The sequence below is a fragment of the Cetorhinus maximus genome, chromosome 20 (genome assembly GCF_964194155.1).
Source record: "Cetorhinus maximus chromosome 20, sCetMax3.hap1.1, whole genome shotgun sequence".
Lineage (NCBI taxonomy): Eukaryota > Metazoa > Chordata > Chondrichthyes > Lamniformes > Cetorhinidae > Cetorhinus > Cetorhinus maximus.
Genome location: NC_135898.1, coordinates 93,297,496 through 93,315,161, shown reverse-complemented (window position 1 = coordinate 93,315,161; position 17,666 = coordinate 93,297,496). Strand labels below are relative to the sequence as shown.

General features: G+C 49.8%; 1 protein-coding gene across 2 annotated transcripts in view; it reads left to right on the top strand.

Moving 5' to 3' along the window:
* Positions 1–11,322: 11,322 nt before the first annotated feature.
* Positions 11,323–17,666, top strand: part of xpnpep1 (X-prolyl aminopeptidase (aminopeptidase P) 1, soluble) — a 91,637-nt gene continuing 85,293 nt past the window's right edge. The window contains exon 1 of one of the 2 annotated variants that reach the window (XM_078565165.1): positions 11,323–11,455. The gene's annotated coding sequence lies outside the window, so the exon portion shown is untranslated. The remainder of the gene's footprint in view (positions 11,456–17,666) is intronic. The other variant, XM_078565166.1, reaches the window with a different exon arrangement.

The following is a 17,666-nucleotide window of genomic DNA, read 5'->3' as shown; positions in this document are numbered from 1 at the left end:
AGTCTGTCTGTGTTCTCTCTATCATAATCTGTCTGTGTTCTCTCTATCACAGTCTGTCTGTGTTCTCTCTATCACAGTCTGTCTGTGTTCTCTCTATCACAGTCTGTCTGTGTTCTCTCTATCACAATCTGTCTGTGTTCTCTCTATCACAATCTGTCTGTGTTCTCTCTATCACAGTCTGTCTGTGTTCTCTCTATCACAGTCTGTCTGTGTTCTCTCTATCACAGTCTGTCTGTGTTCTCTCTATCACAGTCTGTCTGTGTTCTCTCTATCACAGTCTGTCTGTGTTCTCTCTATCACAGTCTGTCTGTGTTCTCTCTATCACAATCTGTCTGTGTTCTCTCTATCACAGTCTGTCTGTGTTTTCTCTATCACAATCTGTCTGTGTTCTCTCTATCACAGTCTGTCTGTGTTCTCTCTATCACAGTCTGTCTGTGTTCTCTCTATCACAGTCTGTCTGTGTTCTCTCTATCACAGTCTGTCTGTTTTCTCTCTATCAGTCTGTCTGTGTTCTCTCTATCACAGTCTGTCTGTGTTCTCTCTATCAGTCTGTCTGTGTTCTCTCTATCACAGTCTGTCTGTGTTCTCTCTATCACAATCTGTCTGTGTTCTGTCTATCACAGTCTGTCTGTGTTCTCTCTATCACAGTCTGTCTGTGTTCTCTCTATCACAGTCTGTCTGTGTTCTCTCTATCACAATCTGTCTGTGTTCTCTCTATCACAGTCTGTCTGTGTTCTCTCTATCACAGTCTGTTTGTGTTCTCTCTATCACAGTCTGTTTGTGTTCTCTCTATCACAGTCTGTCTGTGTTCTCTCTATCACAGTCTGTTTGTGTTCTCTCTATCAGTCTGTCTGTGTTCTCTCTATCACAGTCTGTCTGTGTTCTCTCTATCAGTCTGTCTGTGTTCTCTCTATCACAGTCTGTCTGTGTTCTCTCTATCACAATCTGTCTGTGTTCTGTCTATCACAGTCTGTCTGTGTTCTCTCTATCACAGTCTGTCTGTGTTCTCTCTATCACAGTCTGTCTGTGTTCTCTCTATCACAATCTGTCTGTGTTCTCTCTATCACAGTCTGTCTGTGTTCTCTCTATCACAGTCTGTTTGTGTTCTCTCTATCACAGTCTGTTTGTGTTCTCTCTATCACAGTCTGTCTGTGTTCTCTCTATCACAGTCTGTCTGTGTTCTCTCTATCACAGTCTGTCTGTGTTCTCTCTATCACAGTCTGTCTTTGTTCTCTCTATCACAGTCTGTCTGTGTTCTCTCTATCACAATCTGTCTGTGTTCTCTCTATCAGTATGTCTGTGTTCTCTCTATCACAGTCTGTCTGTGTTCTCTCTATCACAGTCTGTCTTGTTCTCTCTATCACAGTCTGTCTGTGTTCTCTCTATCACAATCTGTCGGTGTTCTCTCTATCACAATCTGTCTGTGTTCTCTGTATCACAATCTGTCTGTGTTCTCTCTATCACAGTCTGTCTGTGTTCTCTCTATCACAATCTGTCTGTGTTCTCCCTATCACAGTCTGTCTGTGTTCTCTCTATCACAGTCTGTCTGTGTTCTCTCTATCACAGTCTGTCTGTGTTCTCTCTATCACAGTCTGTCTGTGTTCTCTCTATCACAGTCTGTCTGTGTTCTCTCTATCACAATCTGTCTGTGTTCTCTCTATCAGTCTGTCTGTGTTCTCTCTATCACAGTCTGTCTGTGTTCTCTCTATCACAATCTGTCTGTGTTCTCTCTATCAGTCTGTCTGTGTTCTCTCTATCACAGTCTGTCTGTGTTCTCTCTATCACAGTCTGTCTGTGTTCTCTCTATCACAGTCTGTCTGTGTTCTCTCTATCACAATCTGTCTGTGTTCTCTGTATCACAATCTGTCTGTGTTCTCTCTATCACAATCTGTCTGTGTTCTCTGTATCACAATCTGTCTGTGTTCTCTCTATCACAGTCTGTCTGTGTTCTCCCTATCACAGTCTGTCTGTGTTCTCTCTATCACAGTCTGTCTGTGTTCTCCCTATCACAGTCTGTCTGTGTTCTCTCTATCACAGTCTGTCTGTGTTCTCTCTATCACAGTCTGTCTGTGTTCTCTCTATCACAGTCTGTCTCTGTTCTCTCTATCACAGTCTGTCTGTGTTCTCTCTATCACAGTCTGTCTGTGTTCTCTGTATCACAATCTGTCTGTGTTCTCTCTATCACAGTCTGTCTGTGTTCTCTCTATCACAGTCTGTCTGTGTTCTCTCTATCACAGTCTGTCTGTGTTCTCTCTATCACAGTCTGTCTGTGTTCTCTCTATCACAGTCTGTCTATGTTCTCTCTATCACAGTCTGTCTGTGTTCTCTCTATCACAGTCTGTCTGTGTTCTCTCTATCACAGTCTGTCTGTGTTCTCTCTATCACAGTCTGTCTGTGTTCTCTCTATCAGTCTGTCTGTGTTCTCTCTATCACAGTCTGTCTGTGTTCTCTCTATCACAGTCTGTCTGTGTTCTCTCTATCAGTCTGTCTGTGTTCTCTCTATCACAGTCTGTCTGTGTTCTCTCTATCACAGTCTGTCTGTGTTCTCTCTATCACAATCTGTCTGTGTTCTCTCTATCACAATCTGTCTGTGTTCTCTCTATCAGTATGTCTGTGTTCTCTCTATCACAATCTGTCTGTGTTCTCTCTATCACAATCTGTCTGTGTTCTCTCTATCAGTATGTCTGTGTTCTCTCTATCACAGTCTGTCTGTGTTCTCTCTATCACAGTCTGTCTGTGTTCTCTCTATCACAATCTGTCTGTGTTCTCTCTATCAGTATGTCTGTGTTCTCTCTATCACAGTCTGTCTGTGTTCTCTCTATCACAGTCTGTCTGTGTTCTCTCTATCACAGTCTGTCTGTGTTCTCTCTATCACAGTCTGTCTGTGTTCTCTCTATCACAATCTGTCTGTGTTCTCTCTATCACAATCTGTCTGTGTTCTCTCTATCACAGTCTGTCTGTGTTCTCTCTATCACAGTCTGTCTGTGTTCTCTCTATCACAGTCTGTCTGTGTTCTCTCTATCACAGTCTGTCTGTGTTCTCTCTATCACAGTCTGTCTGTGTTCTCTCTATCACAGTCTGTCTGTGTTCTCTCTATCACAATCTGTCTGTGTTCTCTCTATCACAGTCTGTCTGTGTTTTCTCTATCACAATCTGTCTGTGTTCTCTCTATCACAGTCTGTCTGTGTTCTCTCTATCACAGTCTGTCTGTGTTCTCTCTATCACAGTCTGTCTGTGTTCTCTCTATCACAGTCTGTCTGTTTTCTCTCTATCAGTCTGTCTGTGTTCTCTCTATCACAGTCTGTCTGTGTTCTCTCTATCAGTCTGTCTGTGTTCTCTCTATCACAGTCTGTCTGTGTTCTCTCTATCACAATCTGTCTGTGTTCTGTCTATCACAGTCTGTCTGTGTTCTCTCTATCACAGTCTGTCTGTGTTCTCTCTATCACAGTCTGTCTGTGTTCTCTCTATCACAATCTGTCTGTGTTCTCTCTATCACAGTCTGTCTGTGTTCTCTCTATCACAGTCTGTTTGTGTTCTCTCTATCACAGTCTGTTTGTGTTCTCTCTATCACAGTCTGTCTGTGTTCTCTCTATCACAGTCTGTTTGTGTTCTCTCTATCAGTCTGTCTGTGTTCTCTCTATCACAGTCTGTCTGTGTTCTCTCTATCAGTCTGTCTGTGTTCTCTCTATCACAGTCTGTCTGTGTTCTCTCTATCACAATCTGTCTGTGTTCTGTCTATCACAGTCTGTCTGTGTTCTCTCTATCACAGTCTGTCTGTGTTCTCTCTATCACAGTCTGTCTGTGTTCTCTCTATCACAATCTGTCTGTGTTCTCTCTATCACAGTCTGTCTGTGTTCTCTCTATCACAGTCTGTTTGTGTTCTCTCTATCACAGTCTGTTTGTGTTCTCTCTATCACAGTCTGTCTGTGTTCTCTCTATCACAGTCTGTCTGTGTTCTCTCTATCACAGTCTGTCTGTGTTCTCTCTATCACAGTCTGTCTTTGTTCTCTCTATCACAGTCTGTCTGTGTTCTCTCTATCACAATCTGTCTGTGTTCTCTCTATCAGTATGTCTGTGTTCTCTCTATCACAGTCTGTCTGTGTTCTCTCTATCACAGTCTGTCTTGTTCTCTCTATCACAGTCTGTCTGTGTTCTCTCTATCACAATCTGTCGGTGTTCTCTCTATCACAATCTGTCTGTGTTCTCTGTATCACAATCTGTCTGTGTTCTCTCTATCACAGTCTGTCTGTGTTCTCTCTATCACAGTCTGTCTGTGTTCTCTCTATCACAGTCTGTCTGTGTTTTCTCTATCACAGTCTGTCTGTGTTCTCTCTATCACAGTCTGTCTGTGTTCTCTCTATCACAATCTGTCTGTGTTCTCTCTATCACAATCTGTCTGTGTTCTCTCTATCACAATCTGTCTGTGTTCTCTCTATCACAGTCTGTCTGTGTTCTCTCTATCACAGTCTGTCTGTGTTCTCTCTATCACAGTATGTCTGTGTTCTCTCTATCACAGTCTGTCTGTGTTCTCTCTATCACAGTCTGTCTGTGTTCTCTCTATCACAGTCTGTCTGTGTTCTCTCTATCACAGTCTGTCTGTGTTCTCTCTATCACAGTCTGTCTGTGTTCTCTCTATCACAGTCTGTCTGTGTTCTCTCTATCACAGTCTGTCTGTGTTCTCTCTATCAGTTTGTCTGTGTTCTCTCTATCACAGTCTGTCTGTGTTCTCCCTATCACAATCTGTCTGTGTTCTCTCTATCAGTCTGTCTGTGATCTCTCTATCACAATCTGTCTTTGTTCTCCCTATCACAGTCTGTCTGTGTTCTCCCTATCACAGTCTTTCTGTGTTCTCTCTATCACAATCTGTCTGTGTTCTGTCTATCACAGTCTGTCTGTGTTCTCTCTATCACAGTCTGTCTGTGTTCTGTCTATCACAGTCTGTCTGTGTTCTCTCTATCACAGTCTGTCTGTGTTCTCTCTATCACAATCTGTCTGTGTTCTCTCTATCACAGTCTGTCTGTGTTCTCCCTATCACAGTCTGTCTGTGTTCTGTCTATCACAGTCTGTCTGTGTTCTCTCTATCATAAGCTGTCTGTGTTCTCCCTATCACAGTCTGTCTGTGTTCTCTCTAGCACAGTCTGTCTGTGTTCTCTCTCTCACAATATGTCTGTGTTCTCTCTATCACAGTCCGTCTGTGTTCTCTCTATCACAGTCTGTCTGTGTTCTCTCTATCACAGTCTGTCTGTGTTCTCTCTATCACAGTCTGTCTGTGTTCTCTCTATCACAATCTGTCTGTCTTCTGTCTATCACAATCTGTCTGTGTTCTCTCTATCACAGTCTGTCTGTGTTCTCTCTATTACAGCCTCTCTGTTCTCTCTATCACAATCTGTCTGTGTTCTCTCTATCACAGTTTGTCTGTGTTCTCTCTATCACAATCTGTCTGTGTTCTCTCTATCACAGTCTGTCTGTGTTCTCTCTATCACATCCTGTCTGTGTTCTCTCTATCACAGTCTGTCTGTGTTCTCTCTATCACATCCTGTCTGTGTTCTCTTTATCACAGACAGTCTGAATGCCGCAAAGCCTCCCCAGACATAGGGAATGGTGTCTGGCTCAGACATCATCCGCATTATTTTTAGGTCCATGGGTGGGTGGATCGGCAGGCCTGGGATTAGCTGGAGATCACACTGCTGCCTGCGAGTGACCCCCGATAGGAATTTGACCCTGGCCAGCCAATTAACGGGCAGCCAGCGTGAAGCGCGCGCTGAAATGTTCAGCGCTGGCGGGGTGGGGGTGGGCGCTGACGTTAGCGCGGGCACGGGGCGAGGTCTGAATGAAATCTCCCCGAAGGCAGAGAGCTGTCCCAGGGAGCTGAAGACTTGCAAACAGTTAAATAAAGTGACGTAAAATCAGGAAAAAAAATACCAGCATCACAATCTGTCACCTGAGCATTCAGATTATAAAACTGCTGTCGGTAGATTTTTAAAAAAAAATTAATAACAGAAACCTCATCCCGCCCTTGGATGAGGTTTACTGAAAAATGCAAAGTCCGCCCGTCCACCCACCGTGAGGTTGGACGGGCCACGAAAAATCAGAGGCGATTACAACTTTAATGACCTTACTAGGCCCCTTAATTGTCAGCGGGCGCGCTCCGACCTTTGTGAGTACTCGGTGACTGGAATATCCCGCGAGCGAGGAATATTCCCGGGATGGTGTCGGGAAGCTCGCCCAACCTCATCCCACCCGTTTTTGCGTCCGATCCGGTGGAGCGCGGGCCTGCACATCAACCTAAAAATTCAGCCCCAGAATTCAATAAAGATTCCAATGATACTCCTAGGTGTCTCTCTCTCTCTCTGTTTCCCTCCGAGGTGTCTGACAGGGCTCGGAGGCAGCAAACCTGCCTCCGAATCATTAAGTTTTGTGTTCAGGCCTGACTCTACAGCATTAAGTACATAATTTAGCCTGACACAAGTGCAGCGCTGCTTTTAGATTTGTGTATAAACAAGGCCCGCTCTGTCACGTCAGGTGGATATCAAACAATTCCGTGATACTTTTGAAAGAAATGCAAGGAGGATGTCCTGGCCAACATTTACCCCTCAATCAACGCGAAACATTATCTCAAATAAAAACAGGAAACTCTGGAAATACTCAGCAGGTCAGTCAGCATCAGAAAGAGAGAAACGGAGTTAATGCACGGGATTTTCCAGACCCGACCTGGTGGGTGCGGCAAGTCACTCGAATGCCCGTTGACTTTGGTGGGATCCCCAAGGTGGGAGGGGCTGGTAAATTCTGGCCAACGTTTCCTTTCTGATGTAAGGTCATAGCCAATGGCTAATATTTAAGGAACGAATGTATGAATTGCAACACTTATACATTCCTTTCTGGCACAAAAACTCAACAGGAAATGTGACCCAAACCATGTCTAACTAAAGTAATTAAGGACAGTATTAGATCCAAAGAGGAGTGACATAAATTTGCTCAAAAAAGCAGCAAGCCTGATGACTGGGAGCAGTTTAGAATTCGGCAAAGGAGGACCAAGAGATTGATTAAGAGGGGAATAATAGAGTATGAGAGTAAACTTGCAAAGAACATAACAGTGGACTGCAAAAACTTCTATAAGTATGCAAAAAGAAAAAGATTAGTGAAGACAAATGTAGGTCCCTTACAGTCTGAAACCGGAGAATTTATAATAGAAAACTTTAGTTCTGTTGCCTAGTTTAGGTTCCGTCAGGGCCACTCAGCTCCTGACCTCATTACAGCCTTGGTTCAAACATGGACAAAAGAGCTGAACTCCCGAGGTGAGGGGAGAGTGACTGCCCTTGACATCAAGATCACATTTGACCGAATGTGGCATCAAGGAGCCCTAGCAAAACTGGAGTCAATGGGAACCAGGGGGAAAACTCTCCACTGGTTGGAGTCATATCTAGCTCAAAGGAAGATGATTGTGGTTTTTGGAGGTCAGTCATCTCAGCTCCAGGACATCACTGCAGGAGTTCCTCAGGGTAGTGTCCTCGGCCCAACCATCTTCAGCTGCTTCATCAATGACCTTCCTTCCATCATAAGGTCAGAAGTAGGGATGTTCACTGATAATTACACAATGTTCAGCACCATCTGTGACTCCTCAGATACTGAAGCAGCCCATGTCCAAATGCAGCAAGACCTGGACAATATCCAGGCTTTGGATGACAAGTGGCAAGTAACATTCGCGCCACACAAGTGCCAGGCAATGACCATGTCCAACAAGTGAGAACCTAACTATCGCCTCTTGATGTTCAATGTCATTACCATCAGTGGATCCCTCACTATCAACATCTTGGGGATTACCATTGACCAGAAACTGAACAAGACTAGCCATATAAATACTGTGGCTACAAGAGCAGGTCAGAGGCTAGGAATCCTGCAACAAATAACTCACCTCCTGACTCCCCAAAGCCTATCCACCATCTACAAAGCACAAGTCAGGAGTGTGATGGAATACTTCCCACTTGCCTAGATGAGTGCAGCTCCCACAACACTGAAGAAGCTTGACACCATCCAGGACAAAGCAGCCCACTTCATTGGCACCACATCCACAGACAATCAGTCCCCCCAACACTGACGCACAGTAGCAGCAGCGTGTACCATCTACAAGATGCACTGCAGGAATTCACCAAGGCTCCTTCAACAGCACCTTCCAAACCCACGACCACTACCATCTAACAGGACAAGGGCAGCCTGGAAGTTCCCCTCCAAGTCATTCTCCATATTGACTTGGAAATATATCGGCCGTTCCTTCACTGTCGCTGGGTCAAAATCCTGGAACTTCCTCCCTAACAGCACTTTGGGTGTACCTACACCACACGGACTGCAGCGGTTCAAGAAGGCAGCTCACCACCACCTTCTCAAGGGCATTTAGGGATGGGCAATAAATGCTGGCCCAGCCAGCGAAGTCCACATCCCGTAAATGAATCAAAAAAAGTAATCAATTTTGGTAGGAAAAACAAAATGGCAGGGCATTATTTAAATGATAAATTGAGCAGGAATTGGGAAATGTTGATGTACAAAGAGACCTGGGTGTCCTTGTACACAAATCACTGAAAGTAAGGATGCAGCAAGCAGTTAAGAAAGCAAATCGTATGTTGGCCTTCATTGCGAGAGGACTTGAGTACAGGAGCAAGGATGTTTTACTGTAGCTGTACAGCGCCTTGCTGAGACCACACCTGGAGTATTATGTGCAGTTTTTGACTCCTTACCTAAGAAAGAATATATTTGCCATAAAGGAAGTGCAGCGAATGTTCACCAGGCTGATTCCTGGGATGGCAGGTTTGTCATATGGGGGGAGAGTGGGTTGACTAGGCCTGTGTTCACTGGAGTTTAGAAGAACAAGGGGGGATCTCATTGAAATGTATAAAATTCTGACAGGGCTGGACAGACTGGATGCAGGGATGACATTTCCTCCGGCTGGGGGTTGTCTAGAACAAGGGGTCACAGTCTCAGGATAGAGGGTAGGCCATTTAGGACTGAGATGAGGAGAAACTTCTTCACTCAGTGGGTGGTGATCCTGTGGAATTCTCTACCACAGAGGCTGTGGAGGCCAAGTCACTGAATATATTTAAGAAGGAAATAGATAGATTTCTAGACTCATAGGCATCAAGGGGTGTGGGGAAAGAGCGGAGTATGGCATTGAGATAGAGGATCAGCCATGATCATGTTGAATGGCGGAGCAGGCTCGAAGGGCCAAATAACCTACTCTGGCTTGTATTTTCTACGTTTCTATGTCATCAACCTTAACCATTAACTCTGTTTCTTTCTCCACAGGTGCTGCCTGTACTGCTAAGTATTCTTAGAATTTTCTGATTTGATTTTATATTTCAGCACCTGCAGCATTTTGGATTTGTAATGTTTCCAGTCATGACCTTTCATCTGAATTGGGAAATGTTTACAGCTGATGAAAGGGAAAGTCTGTGACAGATGGAAGACAAGATAGATTTATTTTTTTATTATTTCATGGGATGTGGGTGTTGCTGGCAAGGCCAGAATTTGTTGCCCATCCCTAATTGCTCTTGAACTGAAGGGCTTGCCAGCAGTTCAGGGTCAACCACATTGCTTTGGGACTGGAGTCACATGTAGGCCAGACCAGGAAAGGATTTCCTTCCCTAAAGGACAATAGTGAACCAGATGGGTTATTAGACAATCAGTGACTGTTTCATAGTCACTGTTATTGAGGCTAGATTTCAATTCCACATTTATTAATTGAATTTAAATTCCACCAGCTGCTGTGGTGGGATTTGAACCCATGTCCCCAGAGCTTTAGCCTGGGTCTCTGGTTTACTAGTCCAGTGACATCACCACTATGACACCAAACCCCCATAAACTAACGAGAAACCAGTTGGCGGTGCAAAAGTCGTAATGGGACAAGCAGAGAAACAAAGGAGGAGTTATAAATGGCAGAATGCTGAACAACTGTCCTCTGAAAGCCATGGCAAGAGAAAATCAAGAATAAAACAAAGAGTAGCAAAGAAAAGGAAACAAAATGGGGCAGAGATTATGGTCTGAAATTGTTGAACACTCAATGTTGAGTCAAAAGACTGTGAAGTACCTAACTGAAAGATGAGGTGCTGATCCTCAAGTTCTGTTGAAGGGTCATTCGGACTCGAAACGTGAACTGTGCTCCTCTCCACAGATGCTGCTAGACCTGCTCAGTTTTTCCAGGTATTTTTGTTTTTGTTTTGCTGTTCCTCAAGCTTACTTTGAGCTTCATTGGAATACTGCATTAGGCCAAGGACCCTGAACTTCTGGTGGCCTGTTACTTTAATTCTTCACCTTGCTCTCACACTGACATCTCTGTCTGCAGCTCTAGATGACTAACACTTCTGTCATTCAATCTCTCCTGTCTTTCACTCTGTCACAGACCTTCCTTTTGTCCTTGTCCCACCCACCCCTTGATCAAAACCTTTATTACATTTCTAACTTTCCCCGGTTCTGATAATATCACAGACCTGAAACGTTAACTCTGTTTCTCTCTCCACAGATGCTGCCTGACCTGCATAGTATTTCCAGCATTTTCTGTTTTTATCATTGGCAGTTAGGAAGCTGTTTTATTTGATGATTGATGCTGAAGTTATTAGCGACAGATTTCAAGGGAAAAAAGTGTTTTACATGCGAACATACAAATTAGGAGCAGGAGTAGGCCATTCGGCCCCTCGAGCCTGCTCTGCCATTCAATAAGATCATGGCTGATCTGGTTCTGGCCTCAACTCCACATTTCCCCCCCCGACCCCCGCCCTGATAACCTTTGACTCCTTTGTTAGTCAGGAATTTATCTACCTCTGCCTTAAAAATATCCGTTGACCCTCCCTCCACTGCTCTCCGGGGGTGGGTGTTCCAAAGACTCACAACCCTTCTCATCTCTGTCTCAAATGGGAGGTCCCTTATTTTTAAACTGTGACCCTGAGTTCTTGCTTATTCCTCGAATAATATTGAACGTATTAGATGTAAACCAGCCTTTAAAACTCAGGAGAAAACAGTTCCCAATTGGACATTCATATTTAATGACAATAAACAAGTCACTAGTCTGGGCTCTTGACAATATTTGTATTTAAGTTACTTGGTTTGTTTTTGCACATGGAAAGTTTCATATATCTTTTCCACAGTGAGAGGTTTTGATTCTGTCTTTGGTGAAAGAATAACTGGAAATCCTCGATTTAAAGGGTGCCCATTCCAATAAATTTAATAATGTGACTGCAAAAAGTGTCAACTTTCTACTGGTTATTGAATAAGAGGAAGAATTTCCTAACGCGCATGCGCTTGGTTGCCTTCCGATATACGGAACACGGCGGCCGGCTGCGTCCGCGTTCTGAGGCGCATGCGTTCATTCGCAGACCGGACGCGTGCGCAGTGCAGGCAGACCGGCCCGTGACGTGTTTACAAATGGCGGCGCCCAGGCGGTGAATCTAATCAGAGCAACGACCAGAACCAGGTGGGTAACCGGGAGGGGGAGGGGTCAGTGGGCTGGGGCACTGAGGCTCACTGACCCTCACACTCACTCACTGTCCCTCACACTCACTGTCCCTCACACTCACTCACCGACCCTCACACTCACTCACCGTCCCTCACACTCACTCACCGTCCCTCACACTCACTCACCATCCCTCACACTCACCGTCCCTCACACTCACCGTCCCTCACACTCACTGTCCCTCACACTCACTCACCATCCCTCACACTCACTCACCGTCCCTCACACTCACTGTCCCTCACACTCACTCACCGACCCTCACTCACTCACCGTCCCTCACACTCTCCGTCCCTCACACTCACTCACCGTCCCTCACACTCACCGTCCCTCACACTCACTCACCGTCCCTCACACTCACTCACCATCCCTCACACTCACTCACCGTCCCTCACACTCACTCACCGTCCCTCACTCACTCACCGTCCCTCACACTCACTCACCATCCCTCACTCACTCACCATCCCTCACACTCACTCACCGTCCCTCACACTCACTCACCGTCCCTCACACTCACCGTCCCTCACACTCACCGTCCCTCACACTCACTCACCGTCCCTCACACTCACTCACCGTCCCTCACACTCACTCACCGTCCCTCACACTCACTCACCGACCCTCACTCACTCACCGTCCCTCACACTCACTCACCGTCCCTCACACTCACTCACCATCCCTCACACTCACTCACCATCCCTCACACTCACTCACCGTCCCTCACACTCACTCACCATCCCTCACACTCACTCACCGTCCCTCACACTCACTCACCGTCCCTCACACTCACTCACCATCCCTCACACTCACTCACCGTCCCTCACTCACTCACCGTCCCTCACACTCACACTGTCCCTCACACTCACCGTCCCTCACTCACTCACCGACCCTCACTCACTCACCGTCCCTCACACTCACCGTCCCTCACACTCACTCACCATCCCTCACACTCACTCACCGTCCCTCACACTCACTCACCGTCCCTCACACTCACTCACTGTCCCTCACACTCACTCACCATCCCTCACACTCACTCACCGTCCCTCACACTCACTCACCGTCCCTCACACTCACTCACCATCCCTCACACTCACTCACCGTCCCTCACACTCACTCACCGTCCCTCACACTCACACTGTCCCTCACACTCACCGTCCCTCACACTCACTCACCGACCCTCACTCACTCACCGTCCCTCACACTCACCGTCCCTCACACTCACTCACCATCCCTCACACTCACTCACCGTCCCTCACACTCACTCACCGTCCCTCACACTCACTCACCGTCCCTCACACTCACTCACCGTCCCTCACACTCACTCACCGTCCCTCACACTCACTCACCGTCCCTCACACTCACTCACTGTCCCTCACACTCACCGTCCCTCACACTCACTCACCGACCCTCACTCACTCACCGACCCTCACACTCACCGACCAGCACACTCGCCGACCAGCACACTCGCTCACCGACCCTCACACTCACCGACCCTCACACACCCATCGACCCTCACACTCAGTCACCGATCCTCGCACTCACTCACCCTCCCTCACACTCACTCACCGACCCTCACACTCACTCACACTCACCCTCCCTCACACTCACTCACCGACCTTCACACTTACTCACACTCCCTCACACTCACTCACACACCCTCCCTCACTCACACACCCTCCCTCACACTCACTCACCGACCCTCACACTCACTCACCGACCCTCACACTCACTCACCGTCCCTCACACTCACACCCACCCTCATCCTCCCTCACACTCACTCACCCTCCCTCATACTCACTCACCGTCCCTCACACACTCACCGTCCCTCACACTCACTGTCCCTCACACTCACTCACCGTCCCTCACACTCACCGTCCCTCAAACTCACTCACCGTCCCTCACATTCACTCACCCTCCCTCACACTCACTCACCGACCCTCACACTCACTCACCGACCCTCACACTCACTCACCGACCCTCACACTCACTCACCGACCCTCACACTCACTCACCCTCCCTCACAATCACTCACCCTCCCTCACACTCACCCTCCCTCACACTCACCTTCCCTCACACTCACTCACCGACCCTCACTCACTCACATTCACCCTCCCTCACACTCACTCACCGACCCTCACACTCACTCACACACCCTCACACTCACTCACCGACCCTCACACTCACTCACACTCACCCTCCCTCACACTCACTCACCGACCCTCACACTCACTCACCGTCCCTCTCACTCACCGTCCCTCACACTCACTCACCGTCCCTCACACTCACTCACCGACCCTCACACTCACTCACCCTCCCTCACACTCACTCACCGACCTCACACTCACTCACCGTCCCTAACACTCACTCACCGACCCTCACACTCACTCACCCTACCTCACACTCACTCACCCTACCTCACACTCACTCACCGTCCCTCACACTCACTCACCGTCCCTCACACTCACTCACCGTCCCTCACACTCACTGACCGACCTCACACTCACTCACCCTCCCTCACACTCACTCACCGACCTCCCTCACACACCCTCCCTCACACACCCTCTCTCACACTCACCCTCCCTCACATTCACCTTCCCTCACACTCACCCTCCTTCACACTCACTCACCGACCCTCACACTCACTCACCCTCCCTCACACTCACTGACCGTCCCTCACACTCACTCACCGTCCCTCACACTCACTCACCGTCCCTCACACTCACTCACCGTCCCTCACACTCACTCACCGTCCCTCACACTCACTCACCGTCCCTCACACTCACTCACCGTCCCTCACACTCACCGTCCCTAACACTCACTCACCGACCCTCACACTCACTCACCGTCCCTCACACTCACTCACCGACCTCACACTCACTCACCGTCCCTAACACTCACTCACCGACCCTCACACTCACTCACCCTACCTCACACTCACTCACCGTCCCTCACACTCACTCACCTTCCCTCACACTCACTCACCGTCCCTCACACTCACTCACCGTCCCTCACACTCACTGACCGACCTCACACTCACTCACCCTCCCTCACACTCACTCACCGACGTCCCTCACACACCCTCACACACCCTCTCTCACACTCACCCTCCCTCACATTCACCCTCCCTCACACTCACCCTCCCTCACACTCACCCTCCCTCACACTCACCCTCCCTCACACTCACCCTCCCTCACACTCACCCTCCCTCACACTCACCGTCCCTCACACTCACTCACCGTCCCTCACACTCACTCACCGTCCCTCACACTCACACCGACCTCACACTCACTCCCTCCCTCACTCTCCCTCACACTCACCCTCCCTCACACTCACCCTCCCTCACACTCACCCTCCCTCACACTCACCCTCCCTCACACTCACCCTCCCTCACACTCACCCTCCCTCACACTCACCGTCCCTCACACTCAATCACCGACCCTCACACTCATTCACCGTCCCACACACTCACTCATCGACCTCACACTCACGTCCCTCACACTCACTCACTGACCCTCACACTCACTGTCCCTCACAGTTACTGACCCTCCCTCACTTTCACTCACTGACCCTCCCTCTCACCATCCCTCATACTCAATCACTGACCCTCACACTCACTCACCAACACTCACGCTCACTCACCGACCCTCACACTCACTCACCGACCCTCATGCTCGCCATTCCTCTCACTCACTCACTGACCCTCACACTCACTGACCCTCACACTCACTGACCCTCACACTCACTGACCCTCACACTCACTGACCCTCACACTCACTCACTGATACTCTCACTCACTCATTGACACTCTCACTCACCGTCCCTCACACTCACTGACCCTCCCTCACACTCACTCACCGACCCCCATGCTCGCCGTCCCTCTCACTCACTCACTGACCCTCACACTCACTGACCCTCACACTCACTCACCGTCCCTCACACTCACTGACCCTCCCTCACACTCACTGACCCTCCCTCACACTCACTGACCCTCCCTCACACTCACTCACTGACCCTCAGACTCACTCACCGTCCCTCACACACACTGACCCTCCTTCATTCTCACTCACTGACCCTCACACTCACTCACCGACCCTCACACTCACTCACCGACCCTCACACTCACTCACCGACCCTCACACACACTCACCGACCCTCACACTCACTCACCGTCCCTCACACTCACTCACCGACCCTCACACTCACTCACCGACCCTCGCACTCACTCACCGACCCTCGCACTCAGTCACCGACCCTCACACACACTCACCGACCCTCACACTCACCGACCCTCACACTCACCGACCCTCACACTCACTCACCGACCCTCACACTCACTCACTGACATTCACACTCACTCACTGACCCTCCCACTCACTGACCCTCACACTCACCGACCCTCACACTCACCGACTCTCACACTCACTCACTGACATTCACACTCACTCACCGACCCTCACACTCACTTACCGACCCTCATAGTCACTCACCGACCCTCACACTCACCGACCCTCGCACTCACTCACCGACCCTCGCACTCACTCACCGACCCTCGCACTCACTCACCGTCCCTCACACTCACTCACCGTCCCTCACACTCACTCACCGTCCCTCACACTCACTCACCGACCCTCACACTCACTCACCGACCCTCACACTCACTCACCGACCCTCACACTCACTCACCGACCCTCACACTCACTCACCGACCCTCGCATTCACTCACCGACCCTCGCACTCACTCACCGACCCTCGCACTCACTCACCGACCCTCGCGCTCACTCACCGACCCTCGCGCTCACTCACCGACCCTCGCGCTCACTCACCGACCCTCGCACTCACTCACCGACCCTCGCACTCACTCACCGACCCTCGCACTCACTCACCGTCCCTCGCACTCACTCACCGATCCTCGCACTCACTCACCGACCCTCGCACTCACTCACCGACCCTCGCACTCACTCACCGACCCTCGCACTCACTCACTGTCCCTCGCACTCACTCACCGATCCTCGCACTCACTCACCGATCCTCGCACTCACTCACCGACCCTCGCACTCACTCACCGACCCTCACACTCTCTCACCGACCCTCACACTCCCTCACCGACCCTCACATTCACCGACCCTCACACTCACTCACCGACCCTCACACTCACTCACCGACCCTCGCACTCACTCACCGACCCTCGCACTCACTCACCGACCCTCGCACTCACTCACCGACCCTCGCACTCACTCACCGACCCTCGCACCCACTCACCGACCCTCGCACTCACTCACCGACCCTCACACTCACTGACCCTCACACTCTCTCACCGACCCTCACACTCCCTCACCGACCCTCACACTCCCTCACCGACCCTCACACTCACTCACCGACCCTCGCACTCACTCACCGACCCTCGCACTCACTCACCGTCCCTCGCACTCACTCACCGATCCTCGCACTCACTCACCGACCCTCGCACTCACTGACCCTCACACTCTCTCACCGACCCTCACACTCCCTCACCGACCCTCACATTCACCGACCCTCACACTCACTCACCGACCCTCGCACTCACTCACCGACCCTCGCACTCACTCACCGACTCTCGCACGCACTCACCGTCCCTCGCACTCACTCACCGACCCTCGCACTCACTCACCGACCCTCGCACTCACTCACCGACCCTCGCACTCACTCACCGACCCTCACACTCACTGACCCTCACACTCTCTCACCGACCCTCACACTCCCTCACCGACCCTCACACTCACCGACCCTCACACTCACTCACCGACCCTCGCACTCACTCACTGACCCTCGCACTCACTCACCGTCCCTCGCACTCACTCACCGTCCCTCACTCTCACTCACCTACCCTCGCACTCACTCACCGACCCTCGCACTCACTCACCGACCCTCGCACTCACACACCGACCCTCACACTCACTGACCCTCGCACTGACGCACCGACCCTCGCACTCACTCACCGACCCTCACACTCACCGACCCTCACACTCACTCACCGACCCTCGCACTCACTCACCGACCCTCACACTCACCGACCCTCAGACTCACTCACCGACCCTCGCACTCACTCACCGACCCTCGCACTCACTCACCGTCCCTCGCACTCACTCACCAACCCTCGCACTCACTCACCGACCCTCGCACTCACTCACCGACCCTCGCA